Source organism: Pelobates fuscus, chromosome 6 (assembly GCF_036172605.1).
Source record: "Pelobates fuscus isolate aPelFus1 chromosome 6, aPelFus1.pri, whole genome shotgun sequence".
NCBI lineage: Eukaryota > Metazoa > Chordata > Amphibia > Anura > Pelobatidae > Pelobates > Pelobates fuscus.
Window position 1 is genome coordinate 7,430,922 of NC_086322.1, and position 13,854 is coordinate 7,444,775.

General features: G+C 35.5%; 4 non-coding genes across 4 annotated transcripts; all 4 read left to right on the forward strand.

The window, feature by feature from the left end:
* The first annotated feature begins 407 nt into the window (after positions 1-407).
* TRNAP-AGG (transfer RNA proline (anticodon AGG)) lies at positions 408-479 on the forward strand. The gene has a single exon. It is a non-coding gene; the product is annotated as a tRNA-Pro (tRNA).
* A 4,401-nt stretch (positions 480-4,880) lies between these two features.
* On the forward strand, positions 4,881-4,952 carry TRNAP-AGG (transfer RNA proline (anticodon AGG)). The gene has a single exon. It is a non-coding gene; the product is annotated as a tRNA-Pro (tRNA).
* A 2,129-nt stretch (positions 4,953-7,081) lies between these two features.
* On the forward strand, positions 7,082-7,153 carry TRNAP-AGG (transfer RNA proline (anticodon AGG)). The gene has a single exon. It is a non-coding gene; the product is annotated as a tRNA-Pro (tRNA).
* A 5,430-nt stretch (positions 7,154-12,583) lies between these two features.
* Positions 12,584-12,655, forward strand: TRNAP-AGG (transfer RNA proline (anticodon AGG)). The gene has a single exon. It is a non-coding gene; the product is annotated as a tRNA-Pro (tRNA).
* The last annotated feature ends 1,199 nt before the right edge of the window (positions 12,656-13,854 follow it).

A 13,854-nucleotide genomic window follows, 5' to 3' on the forward strand; every position in this document is an offset into this window, starting at 1 on the left:
GCACATCTTTACTTTATTTTCAACATGGTGATAGCATGCAGAATATGAGAAAGAAAGTTAAATCCTTCATGTGCTTTTCCAACATATATTAGAACCACAAATTTCTCCTAAACCAACAAAGCCCTCATAAACAATTAAGAAATGAATGGACATTTTAAGTCTTCCCCAGCAATTTGACCAGAAGCAGACTCAACTTTGACAACAGTCAATATGATTTATCACCATCGTACATAAACCTCAACTGTTAATTCACCCATACAATGAAAATGATATTGGAAAAACAGATCCTATTGAGGAATTTTAAAATCCTCACTTCAAAACGAAAACTTTGTTTCTATTTTGAGAACACAAACGCTGTCTGGCGCGTTAGTCTGGCAATTTTTTTCCTAAAACCCAACTAATGTAATGGCTCGTTGGTCTAGGGGTATGATTCTCGCTTAGGGTGCGAGAGGTCCCGGGTTCAAATCCCGGACGAGCCCAAGCATTTGGTGTTTTTTCTTTTGAAACACGTAGCTTCGAACTGTGTTTAATATAGTCAGCAAAAATCACTTATAGCAAAACCCTTCAAGTGCTCCAAAGAGAAGATGTTGGCATGCCACCATCAATATATATATTTCCTGGTGCTTCTGATATCACCTTTCAAAGCTAACATCTTATATTAATACTCGTTTAGCTTTTACTTAGAAATGTATGAGAGAAATCATAAAAAATGTGTCGTTTTCATTATCAACCATTTAAAATCAATGATTTATCGTAAGTCATTAATGCAAGTCCTAACTGCTCAGATGACGCTTTTAACCCCTTAAGGACACATGACATGTCTGACACGTCATGATCCCCTTTTATTCCAGAAGTTTGGTCCTTAAGGGGTTAAGACTGCAAAGTCTTTCTTAAGACTGCAAAATCTTTGTTAACAACAAACGGGAAAAAATACATGTTTTGACATACGGAATTCTATTTTTATTCATACTTAGACTCGTGCAAATATGTGATGGAGAGGGTAGGTTTGAATCAAATTCCTTCAAGTACACGCCTGAATGTATCGATGAATAAAACTGTAAAGGTAAATTCAAGGCAGTCATTACGTTCGACTGTGGATTCAAGTTATGGAACCAGGTCAACCTCCCCAAACATTATTTTGCACAAGACTATTTATAATTAATTTCTCCTCTGCACATCTTTACTTTATTTTCAACATGGTGATAGCATGCAGAATATGAGAAAGAAAGTTAAATCCTTCATGTGCTTTTCCAACATATATTAGAACCACAAATTTCTCCTAAACCAACAAAGCCCTCATAAACAATTAAGAAATGAATGGACATTTTAAGTCTTCCCCAGCAATTTGACCAGAAGCAGACTCAACTTTGACAACAGTCAATATGATTTATCACCATCGTACATAAACCTCAACTGTTAATTCACCCATACAATGAAAATGATATTGGAAAAACAGATCCTATTGAGGAATTTTTAAATCCTCACTTCAAAACGAAAACTTTGTTTCTATTTTGAGAACACAAACGCTGTCTGGCGCGTTAGTCTGGCAATTTTTTTCCTAAAACCCAACTAATGTAATGGCTCGTTGGTCTAGGGGTATGATTCTCGCTTAGGGTGCGAGAGGTCCCGGGTTCAAATCCTGGACGAGCCCAAGCATTTGGTGTTTTTTCTTTTGAAACACGTAGCTTCGAACTGTGTTTAATATAGTCAGCAAAAATCACTTATAGCAAAACCCTTCAAGTGCTCCAAAGAGAAGATGTTGGCATGCCACCATCAATATATATATTTCCTGGTGCTTCTGATATCACCTTTCAAATCTAACATCTTATATTAATACTCGTTTAGCTTTTACTTAGAAATGTATGAGAGAAATCATAAAAAATGTGTCGTTTTCATTATCAACCATTTAAAATCAATGGTTTATCGTAAGTCATTAATGCAAGTCCTAACTGCTCAGATGACGCTTTTAAGACTGCAAAGTCTTTCTTAAGACTGCAAAATCTTTGTTAACAACAAACAAAGGGGAAAAAATACATGTTTTGACATACGGAATTCTATTTTTATTCATACTTAGACTTGTGCAAATATGTGATGGAGAGGGTAGGTTTGAATCAAATTCCTTCCAGTACACGCCTGAATGTATCGATGAATAAAACTGTAAAGGTAAATTCAAGGCAGTCGTTACGTTCGACTGTGGATTCAAGTTATGGAACCAGGCCAACCTCCCCAAACATTATTTTGCACAAGACTATTTATAATTAATTTCTCCTCTGCACATCTTTACTTTATTTTCAACATGGTGATAGCATGCAGAATATGAGAAAGAAAGTTAAATCCTTCATGTGCTTTTCCAACATATATTAGAACCACAAATTTCTCCTAAACCAACAAAGCCCTCATAAACAATTAAGAAATGAATGGACATTTTAAGTTTCCCCAGCAATTTGACCAGAAGCAGACTCAACTTTGACAACAGTCAATATGATTTATCACCATTGTACATAAACCTCAACTGTTAATTCACCCATACAATGAAAATGATATTGGAAAAACAGATCCTATTGAGGAATTTTAAAATCCTCACTTCAAAACGAAAACTTTGTTTCTATTTTGAGAACACAAACGCTGTCTGGCGCGTTAGTCTGGCAATTTTTTTCCTAAAACCCAACTAATGTAATGGCTCGTTGGTCTAGGGGTATGATTCTCGCTTAGGGTGCGAGAGGTCCCGGGTTCAAATCCTGGACGAGCCCAAGCATTTGGTGTTTTTTCTTTTGAAACACGTAGCTTCGAACTGTGTTTAATATAGTCAGCAAAAATCACTTATGGCAAAACCCTTCAAGTGCTCCAAAGAGAAGATGTTGGCATGCCACCATCAATATATATATTTCCTGGTGCTTCTGATATCACCTTTCAAAGCTAACATCTTATATTAATACTCGTTTAGCTTTTACTTAGAAATGTATGAGAGAAATCATAAAAAATGTGTCGTTTTCATTATCAACCATTTAAAATCAATGGTTTATCGTAAGTCATTAATGCAAGTCCTAACTGCTCAGATGACGCTTTTAAGACTGCAAAGTCTTTCTTAAGACTGCAAAATCTTTGTTAACAACAAACAAAGGGGAAAAAAATATATGTTTTGACATACGGAATTCTATTTTTATTCATACTTAGACTTGTGCAAATATGTGATGGAGAGGGTAGGTTTGAATCAAATTCCTTCCAGTACACGCCTGAATGTATCGATGAATAAAACTGTAAAGGTAAATTCAAGGCAGTCGTTACGTTCGACTGTGGATTCAAGTTATGGAACCAGGCCAACCTCCCCAAACATTATTTTGCACAAGACTATTTATAATTAATTTCTCCTCTGCACATCTTTACTTTATTTTCAACATGGTGATAGCATGCAGAATATGAGAAAGAAAGTTAAATCCTTCATGTGCTTTTCCAACATATATTAGAACCACAAATTTCTCCTAAACCAACAAAGCCCTCATAAACAATTAAGAAATGAATGGACATTTTAAGTCTTCCCCAGCAATTTGACCAGAAGCAGACTCAACTTTGACAACAGTCAATATGATTTATCACCATCGTACATAAACCTCAACTGTTAATTCACCCATACAATGAAAATTATATTGGAAAAACAGATCCTATTGAGGAATTTTAAAATCCTCACTTCAAAACGAAAACTTTGTTTCTATTTTGAGAACACAAACGCTGTCTGGCGCGTTAGTCTGGCAATTTTTTTCCTAAAACCCAACTAATGTAATGGCTCGTTGGTCTAGGGGTATGATTCTCGCTTAGGGTGCGAGAGGTCCCGGGTTCAAATCCTGGACGAGCCCAAGCATTTGGTGTTTTTTCTTTTGAAACACGTAGCTTCGAACTGTGTTTAATATAGTCAGCAAAAATCACTTATAGCAAAACCCTTCAAGTGCTCCAAAGAGAAGATGTTGGCATGCCACCATCAATATATATATTTCCTGGTGCTTCTGATATCACCTTTCAAAGCTAACATCTTATATTAATACTCGTTTAGCTTTTACTTAGAAATGTATGAGAGAAATCATAAAAAATGTGTCGTTTTCATTATCAACCATTTAAAATCAATGGTTTATCGTAAGTAATTAATGCAAGTCCTAACTGCTCAGATGACGCTTTTAAGACTGCAAAGTCTTTCTTAAGACTGCAAAATCTTTGTTAACAACAAACAAAGGGGAAAAAAATATATGTTTTGACATACGGAATTCTATTTTTATTCATACTTAGACTTGTGCAAATATGTGATGGAGAGGGTAGGTTTGAATCAAATTCCTTCCAGTACACGCCTGAATGTATCGATGAATAAAACTGTAAAGGTAAATTCAAGGCAGTCGTTACGTTCGACTGTGGATTCAAGTTATGGAACCAGGCCAACCTCCCCAAACATTATTTTGCACAAGACTATTTATAATTAATTTCTCCTCTGCACATCTTTACTTTATTTTCAACATGGTGATAGCATGCAGAATATGAGAAAGAAAGTTAAATCCTTCATGTGCTTTTCCAACATATATTAGAACCACAAATTTCTCCTAAACCAACAAAGCCCTCATAAACAATTAAGAAATGAATGGACATTTTAAGTCTTCCCCAGCAATTTGACCAGAAGCAGACTCAACTTTGACAACAGTCAATATGATTTATCACCATCGTACATAAACCTCAACTGTTAATTCACCCATACAATGAAAATGATATTGGAAAAACAGATCCTATTGAGGAATTTTAAAATCCTCACTTCAAAACGAAAACTTTGTTTCTATTTTGAGAACACAAACGCTGTCTGGCGCGTTAGTCTGGCAATTTTTTTCCTAAAACCCAACTAATGTAATGGCTCGTTGGTCTAGGGGTATGATTCTCGCTTAGGGTGCGAGAGGTCCCGGGTTCAAATCCCGGACGAGCCCAAGCATTTGGTGTTTTTTCTTTTGAAACACGTAGCTTCGAACTGTGTTTAATATAGTCAGCAAAAATCACTTATAGCAAAACCCTTCAAGTGCTCCAAAGAGAAGATGTTGGCATGCCACCAACAATATATATATTTCCTGGTGCTTCTGATATCACCTTTCAAAGCTAACATCTTATATTAATACTCGTTTAGCTTTTACTTAGAAATGTATGAGAGAAATCATAAAAAATGTGTCGTTTTCATTATCAACCATTTAAAATCAATGGTTTATCGTAAGTCATTAATGCAAGTCCTAACTGCTCAGATGACGCTTTTAAGACTGCAAAGTCTTTCTTAAGACTGCAAAATCTTTGTTAACAACAAACAAAGGGGAAAAAATATATGTTTTGACATACGGAATTCTATTTTTATTCATACTTAGACTTGTGCAAATATGTGATGGAGAGGGTAGGTTTGAATCAAATTCCTTCCAGTACACGCCTGAATGTATCGATGAATAAAACTGTAAAGGTAAATTCAAGGCAGTCGTTACGTTCGACTGTGGATTCAAGTTATGGAACCAGGCCAACCTCCCCAAACATTATTTTGCACAAGACTATTTATAATTAATTTCTCCTCTGCACATCTTTACTTTATTTTCAACATGGTGATAGCATGCAGAATATGAGAAAGAAAGTTAAATCCTTCATGTGCTTTTCCAACATATATTAGAACCACAAATTTCTCCTAAACCAACAAAGCCCTCATAAACAATTAAGAAATGAATGGACATTTTAAGTCTTCCCCAGCAATTTGACCAGAAGCAGACTCAACTTTGACAACAGTCAATATGATTTATCACCATCGTACATAAACCTCAACTGTTAATTCACCCATACAATGAAAATTATATTGGAAAAACAGATCCTATTGAGGAATTTTAAAATCCTCACTTCAAAACGAAAACTTTGTTTCTATTTTGAGAACACAAACGCTGTCTGGCGCGTTAGTCTGGCAATTTTTTTCCTAAAACCCAACTAATGTAATGGCTCGTTGGTCTAGGGGTATGATTCTCGCTTAGGGTGCGAGAGGTCCCGGGTTCAAATCCTGGACGAGCCCAAGCATTTGGTGTTTTTTCTTTTGAAACACGTAGCTTCGAACTGTGTTTAATATAGTCAGCAAAAATCACTTATAGCAAAACCCTTCAAGTGCTCCAAAGAGAAGATGTTGGCATGCCACCATCAATATATATATTTCCTGGTGCTTCTGATATCACCTTTCAAAGCTAACATCTTATATTAATACTCGTTTAGCTTTTACTTAGAAATGTATGAGAGAAATCATAAAAAATGTGTCGTTTTCATTATCAACCATTTAAAATCAATGGTTTATCGTAAGTCATTAATGCAAGTCCTAACTGCTCAGATGACGCTTTTAAGACTGCAAAGTCTTTCTTAAGACTGCAAAATCTTTGTTAACAACAAACAAAGGGGAAAAAAATATATGTTTTGACATACGGAATTCTATTTTTATTCATACTTAGACTTGTGCAAATATGTGATGGAGAGGGTAGGTTTGAATCAAATTCCTTCCAGTACACGCCTGAATGTATCGATGAATAAAACTGTAAAGGTAAATTCAAGGCAGTCGTTACGTTCGACTGTGGATTCAAGTTATGGAACCAGGCCAACCTCCCCAAACATTATTTTGCACAAGACTATTTATAATTAATTTCTCCTCTGCACATCTTTACTTTATTTTCAACATGGTGATAGCATGCAGAATATGAGAAAGAAAGTTAAATCCTTCATGTGCTTTTCCAACATATATTAGAACCACAAATTTCTCCTAAACCAACAAAGCCCTCATAAACAATTAAGAAATGAATGGACATTTTAAGTCTTCCCCAGCAATTTGACCAGAAGCAGACTCAACTTTGACAACAGTCAATATGATTTATCACCATCGTACATAAACCTCAACTGTTAATTCACCCATACAATGAAAATGATATTGGAAAAACAGATCCTATTGAGGAATTTTAAAATCCTCACTTCAAAACGAAAACTTTGTTTCTATTTTGAGAACACAAACGCTGTCTGGCGCGTTAGTCTGGCAATTTTTTTCCTAAAACCCAACTAATGTAATGGCTCGTTGGTCTAGGGGTATGATTCTCGCTTAGGGTGCGAGAGGTCCCGGGTTCAAATCCCGGACGAGCCCAAGCATTTGGTGTTTTTTCTTTTGAAACACGTAGCTTCGAACTGTGTTTAATATAGTCAGCAAAAATCACTTATAGCAAAACCCTTCAAGTGCTCCAAAGAGAAGATGTTGGCATGCCACCAACAATATATATATTTCCTGGTGCTTCTGATATCACCTTTCAAAGCTAACATCTTATATTAATACTCGTTTAGCTTTTACTTAGAAATGTATGAGAGAAATCATAAAAAATGTGTCGTTTTCATTATCAACCATTTAAAATCAATGGTTTATCGTAAGTCATTAATGCAAGTCCTAACTGCTCAGATGACGCTTTTAAGACTGCAAAGTCTTTCTTAAGACTGCAAAATCTTTGTTAACAACAAACAAAGGGGAAAAAATATATGTTTTGACATACGGAATTCTATTTTTATTCATACTTAGACTTGTGCAAATATGTGATGGAGAGGGTAGGTTTGAATCAAATTCCTTCCAGTACACGCCTGAATGTATCGATGAATAAAACTGTAAAGGTAAATTCAAGGCAGTCGTTACGTTCGACTGTGGATTCAAGTTATGGAACCAGGCCAACCTCCCCAAACATTATTTTGCACAAGACTATTTATAATTAATTTCTCCTCTGCACATCTTTACTTTATTTTCAACATGGTGATAGCATGCAGAATATGAGAAAGAAAGTTAAATCCTTCATGTGCTTTTCCAACATATATTAGAACCACAAATTTCTCCTAAACCAACAAAGCCCTCATAAACAATTAAGAAATGAATGGACATTTTAAGTCTTCCCCAGCAATTTGACCAGAAGCAGACTCAACTTTGACAACAGTCAATATGATTTATCACCATCGTACATAAACCTCAACTGTTAATTCACCCATACAATGAAAATTATATTGGAAAAACAGATCCTATTGAGGAATTTTAAAATCCTCACTTCAAAACGAAAACTTTGTTTCTATTTTGAGAACACAAACGCTGTCTGGCGCGTTAGTCTGGCAATTTTTTTCCTAAAACCCAACTAATGTAATGGCTCGTTGGTCTAGGGGTATGATTCTCGCTTAGGGTGCGAGAGGTCCCGGGTTCAAATCCTGGACGAGCCCAAGCATTTGGTGTTTTTTCTTTTGAAACACGTAGCTTCGAACTGTGTTTAATATAGTCAGCAAAAATCACTTATAGCAAAACCCTTCAAGTGCTCCAAAGAGAAGATGTTGGCATGCCACCATCAATATATATATTTCCTGGTGCTTCTGATATCACCTTTCAAAGCTAACATCTTATATTAATACTCGTTTAGCTTTTACTTAGAAATGTATGAGAGAAATCATAAAAAATGTGTCGTTTTCATTATCAACCATTTAAAATCAATGGTTTATCGTAAGTCATTAATGCAAGTCCTAACTGCTCAGATGACGCTTTTAAGACTGCAAAGTCTTTCTTAAGACTGCAAAATCTTTGTTAACAACAAACAAAGGGGAAAAAAATATATGTTTTGACATACGGAATTCTAATTTTATTCATACTTAGACTTGTGCAAATATGTGATGGAGAGGGTAGGTTTGAATCAAATTCCTTCCAGTACACGCCTGAATGTATCGATGAATAAAACTGTAAAGGTAAATTCAAGGCAGTCGTTACGTTCGACTGTGGATTCAAGTTATGGAACCAGGCCAACCTCCCCAAACATTATTTTGCACAAGACTATTTATAATTAATTTCTCCTCTGCACATCTTTACTTTATTTTCAACATGGTGATAGCATGCAGAATATGAGAAAGAAAGTTAAATCCTTCATGTGCTTTTCCAACATATATTAGAACCACAAATTTCTCCTAAACCAACAAAGCCCTCATAAACAATTAAGAAATGAATGGACATTTTAAGTCTTCCCCAGCAATTTGACCAGAAGCAGACTCAACTTTGACAACAGTCAATATGATTTATCACCATCGTACATAAACCTCAACTGTTAATTCACCCATACAATGAAAATGATATTGGAAAAACAGATCCTACTGAGGAATTTTTAAATCCTCACTTCAAAACGAAAACTTTGTTTCTATTTTGAGAACACAAACGCTGTCTGGCGCGTTAGTCTGGCAATTTTTTTCCTAAAACCCAACTAATGTAATGGCTCGTTGGTCTAGGGGTATGATTCTCGCTTAGGGTGCGAGAGGTCCCGGGTTCAAATCCTGGACGAGCCCAAGCATTTGGTGTTTTTTCTTTTGAAACACGTAGCTTCGAACTGTGTTTAATATAGTCAGCAAAAATCACTTATAGCAAAACCCTTCAAGTGCTCCAAAGAGAAGATGTTGGCATGCCACCATCAATATATATATTTCCTGGTGCTTCTGATATCACCTTTCAAAGCTAACATCTTATATTAATACTCGTTTAGCTTTTACTTAGAAATGTATGAGAGAAATCATAAAAAATGTGTCGTTTTCATTATCAACCATTTAAAATCAATGGTTTATCGTAAGTCATTAATGCAAGTCCTAACTGCTCAGATGACGCTTTTAAGACTGCAAAGTCTTTCTTAAGACTGCAAAATCTTTGTTAACAACAAACAAAGGGGAAAAAATACATGTTTTGACATACGGAATTCTATTTTTATTCATACTTAGACTTGTGCAAATATGTGATGGAGAGGGTAGGTTTGAATCAAATTCCTTCCAGTACACGCCTGAATGTATCGATGAATAAAACTGTAAAGGTAAATTCAAGGCAGTCGTTACGTTCGACTGTGGATTCAAGTTATGGAACCAGGCCAACCTCCCCAAACATTATTTTGCACAAGACTATTTATAATTAATTTCTCCTCTGCACATCTTTACTTTATTTTCAACATGGTGATAGCATGCAGAATATGAGAAAGAAAGTTAAATCCTTCATGTGCTTTTCCAACATATATTAGAACCACAAATTTCTCCTAAACCAACAAAGCCCTCATAAACAATTAAGAAATGAATGGACATTTTAAGTTTCCCCAGCAATTTGACCAGAAGCAGACTCAACTTTGACAACAGTCAATATGATTTATCACCATTGTACATAAACCTCAACTGTTAATTCACCCATACAATGAAAATGATATTGGAAAAACAGATCCTATTGAGGAATTTTAAAATCCTCACTTCAAAACGAAAACTTTGTTTCTATTTTGAGAACACAAACGCTGTCTGGCGCGTTAGTCTGGCAATTTTTTTCCTAAAACCCAACTAATGTAATGGCTCGTTGGTCTAGGGGTATGATTCTCGCTTAGGGTGCGAGAGGTCCCGGGTTCAAATCCTGGACGAGCCCAAGCATTTGGTGTTTTTTCTTTTGAAACACGTAGCTTCGAACTGTGTTTAATATAGTCAGCAAAAATCACTTATGGCAAAACCCTTCAAGTGCTCCAAAGAGAAGATGTTGGCATGCCACCATCAATATATATATTTCCTGGTGCTTCTGATATCACCTTTCAAAGCTAACATCTTATATTAATACTCGTTTAGCTTTTACTTAGAAATGTATGAGAGAAATCATAAAAAATGTGTCGTTTTCATTATCAACCATTTAAAATCAATGGTTTATCGTAAGTCATTAATGCAAGTCCTAACTGCTCAGATGACGCTTTTAAGACTGCAAAGTCTTTCTTAAGACTGCAAAATCTTTGTTAACAACAAACAAAGGGGAAAAAAATATATGTTTTGACATACGGAATTCTATTTTTATTCATACTTAGACTTGTGCAAATATGTGATGGAGAGGGTAGGTTTGAATCAAATTCCTTCCAGTACACGCCTGAATGTATCGATGAATAAAACTGTAAAGGTAAATTCAAGGCAGTCGTTACGTTCGACTGTGGATTCAAGTTATGGAACCAGGCCAACCTCCCCAAACATTATTTTGCACAAGACTATTTATAATTAATTTCTCCTCTGCACATCTTTACTTTATTTTCAACATGGTGATAGCATGCAGAATATGAGAAAGAAAGTTAAATCCTTCATGTGCTTTTCCAACATATATTAGAACCACAAATTTCTCCTAAACCAACAAAGCCCTCATAAACAATTAAGAAATGAATGGACATTTTAAGTCTTCCCCAGCAATTTGACCAGAAGCAGACTCAACTTTGACAACAGTCAATATGATTTATCACCATCGTACATAAACCTCAACTGTTAATTCACCCATACAATGAAAATTATATTGGAAAAACAGATCCTATTGAGGAATTTTAAAATCCTCACTTCAAAACGAAAACTTTGTTTCTATTTTGAGAACACAAACGCTGTCTGGCGCGTTAGTCTGGCAATTTTTTTCCTAAAACCCAACTAATGTAATGGCTCGTTGGTCTAGGGGTATGATTCTCGCTTAGGGTGCGAGAGGTCCCGGGTTCAAATCCTGGACGAGCCCAAGCATTTGGTGTTTTTTCTTTTGAAACACGTAGCTTCGAACTGTGTTTAATATAGTCAGCAAAAATCACTTATAGCAAAACCCTTCAAGTGCTCCAAAGAGAAGATGTTGGCATGCCACCATCAATATATATATTTCCTGGTGCTTCTGATATCACCTTTCAAAGCTAACATCTTATATTAATACTCGTTTAGCTTTTACTTAGAAATGTATGAGAGAAATCATAAAAAATGTGTCGTTTTCATTATCAACCATTTAAAATCAATGGTTTATCGTAAGTCATTAATGCAAGTCCTAACTGCTCAGATGACGCTTTTAAGACTGCAAAGTCTTTCTTAAGACTGCAAAATCTTTGTTAACAACAAACAAAGGGGAAAAAAATATATGTTTTGACATACGGAATTCTATTTTTATTCATACTTAGACTTGTGCAAATATGTGATGGAGAGGGTAGGTTTGAATCAAATTCCTTCCAGTACACGCCTGAATGTATCGATGAATAAAACTGTAAAGGTAAATTCAAGGCAGTCGTTACGTTCGACTGTGGATTCAAGTTATGGAACCAGGCCAACCTCCCCAAACATTATTTTGCACAAGACTATTTATAATTAATTTCTCCTCTGCACATCTTTACTTTATTTTCAACATGGTGATAGCATGCAGAATATGAGAAAGAAAGTTAAATCCTTCATGTGCTTTTCCAACATATATTAGAACCACAAATTTCTCCTAAACCAACAAAGCCCTCATAAACAATTAAGAAATGAATGGACATTTTAAGTCTTCCCCAGCAATTTGACCAGAAGCAGACTCAACTTTGACAACAGTCAATATGATTTATCACCATCGTACATAAACCTCAACTGTTAATTCACCCATACAATGAAAATGATATTGGAAAAACAGATCCTATTGAGGAATTTTAAAATCCTCACTTCAAAACGAAAACTTTGTTTCTATTTTGAGAACACAAACGCTGTCTGGCGCGTTAGTCTGGCAATTTTTTTCCTAAAACCCAACTAATGTAATGGCTCGTTGGTCTAGGGGTATGATTCTCGCTTAGGGTGCGAGAGGTCCCGGGTTCAAATCCCGGACGAGCCCAAGCATTTGGTGTTTTTTCTTTTGAAACACGTAGCTTCGAACTGTGTTTAATATAGTCAGCAAAAATCACTTATAGCAAAACCCTTCAAGTGCTCCAAAGAGAAGATGTTGGCATGCCACCAACAATATATATATTTCCTGGTGCTTCTGATATCACCTTTCAAAGCTAACATCTTATATTAATACTCGTTTAGCTTTTACTTAGAAATGTATGAGAGAAATCATAAAAAATGTGTCGTTTTCATTATCAACCATTTAAAATCAATGGTTTATCGTAAGTCATTAATGCAAGTCCTAACTGCTCAGATGACGCTTTTAAGACTGCAAAGTCTTTCTTAAGACTGCAAAATCTTTGTTAACAACAAACAAAGGGGAAAAAATATATGTTTTGACATACGGAATTCTATTTTTATTCATACTTAGACTTGTGCAAATATGTGATGGAGAGGGTAGGTTTGAATCAAATTCCTTCCAGTACACGCCTGAATGTATCGATGAATAAAACTGTAAAGGTAAATTCAAGGCAGTCGTTACGTTCGACTGTGGATTCAAGTTATGGAACCAGGCCAACCTCCCCAAACATTATTTTGCACAAGACTATTTATAATTAATTTCTCCTCTGCACATCTTTACTTTATTTTCAACATGGTGATAGCATGCAGAATATGAGAAAGAAAGTTAAATCCTTCATGTGCTTTTCCAACATATATTAGAACCACAAATTTCTCCTAAACCAACAAAGCCCTCATAAACAATTAAGAAATGAATGGACATTTTAAGTCTTCCCCAGCAATTTGACCAGAAGCAGACTCAACTTTGACAACAGTCAATATGATTTATCACCATCGTACATAAACCTCAACTGTTAATTCACCCATACAATGAAAATTATATTGGAAAAACAGATCCTATTGAGGAATTTTAAAATCCTCACTTCAAAACGAAAACTTTGTTTCTATTTTGAGAACACAAACGCTGTCTGGCGCGTTAGTCTGGCAATTTTTTTCCTAAAACCCAACTAATGTAATGGCTCGTTGGTCTAGGGGTATGATTCTCGCTTAGGGTGCGAGAGGTCCCGGGTTCAAATCCTGGACGAGCCCAAGCATTTGGTGTTTTTTCTTTTGAAACACGTAGCTTCGAACTGTGTTTAATATAGTCAGCAAAAATCACTTATAGCAAAACCCTTCAAGTGCTCCAAA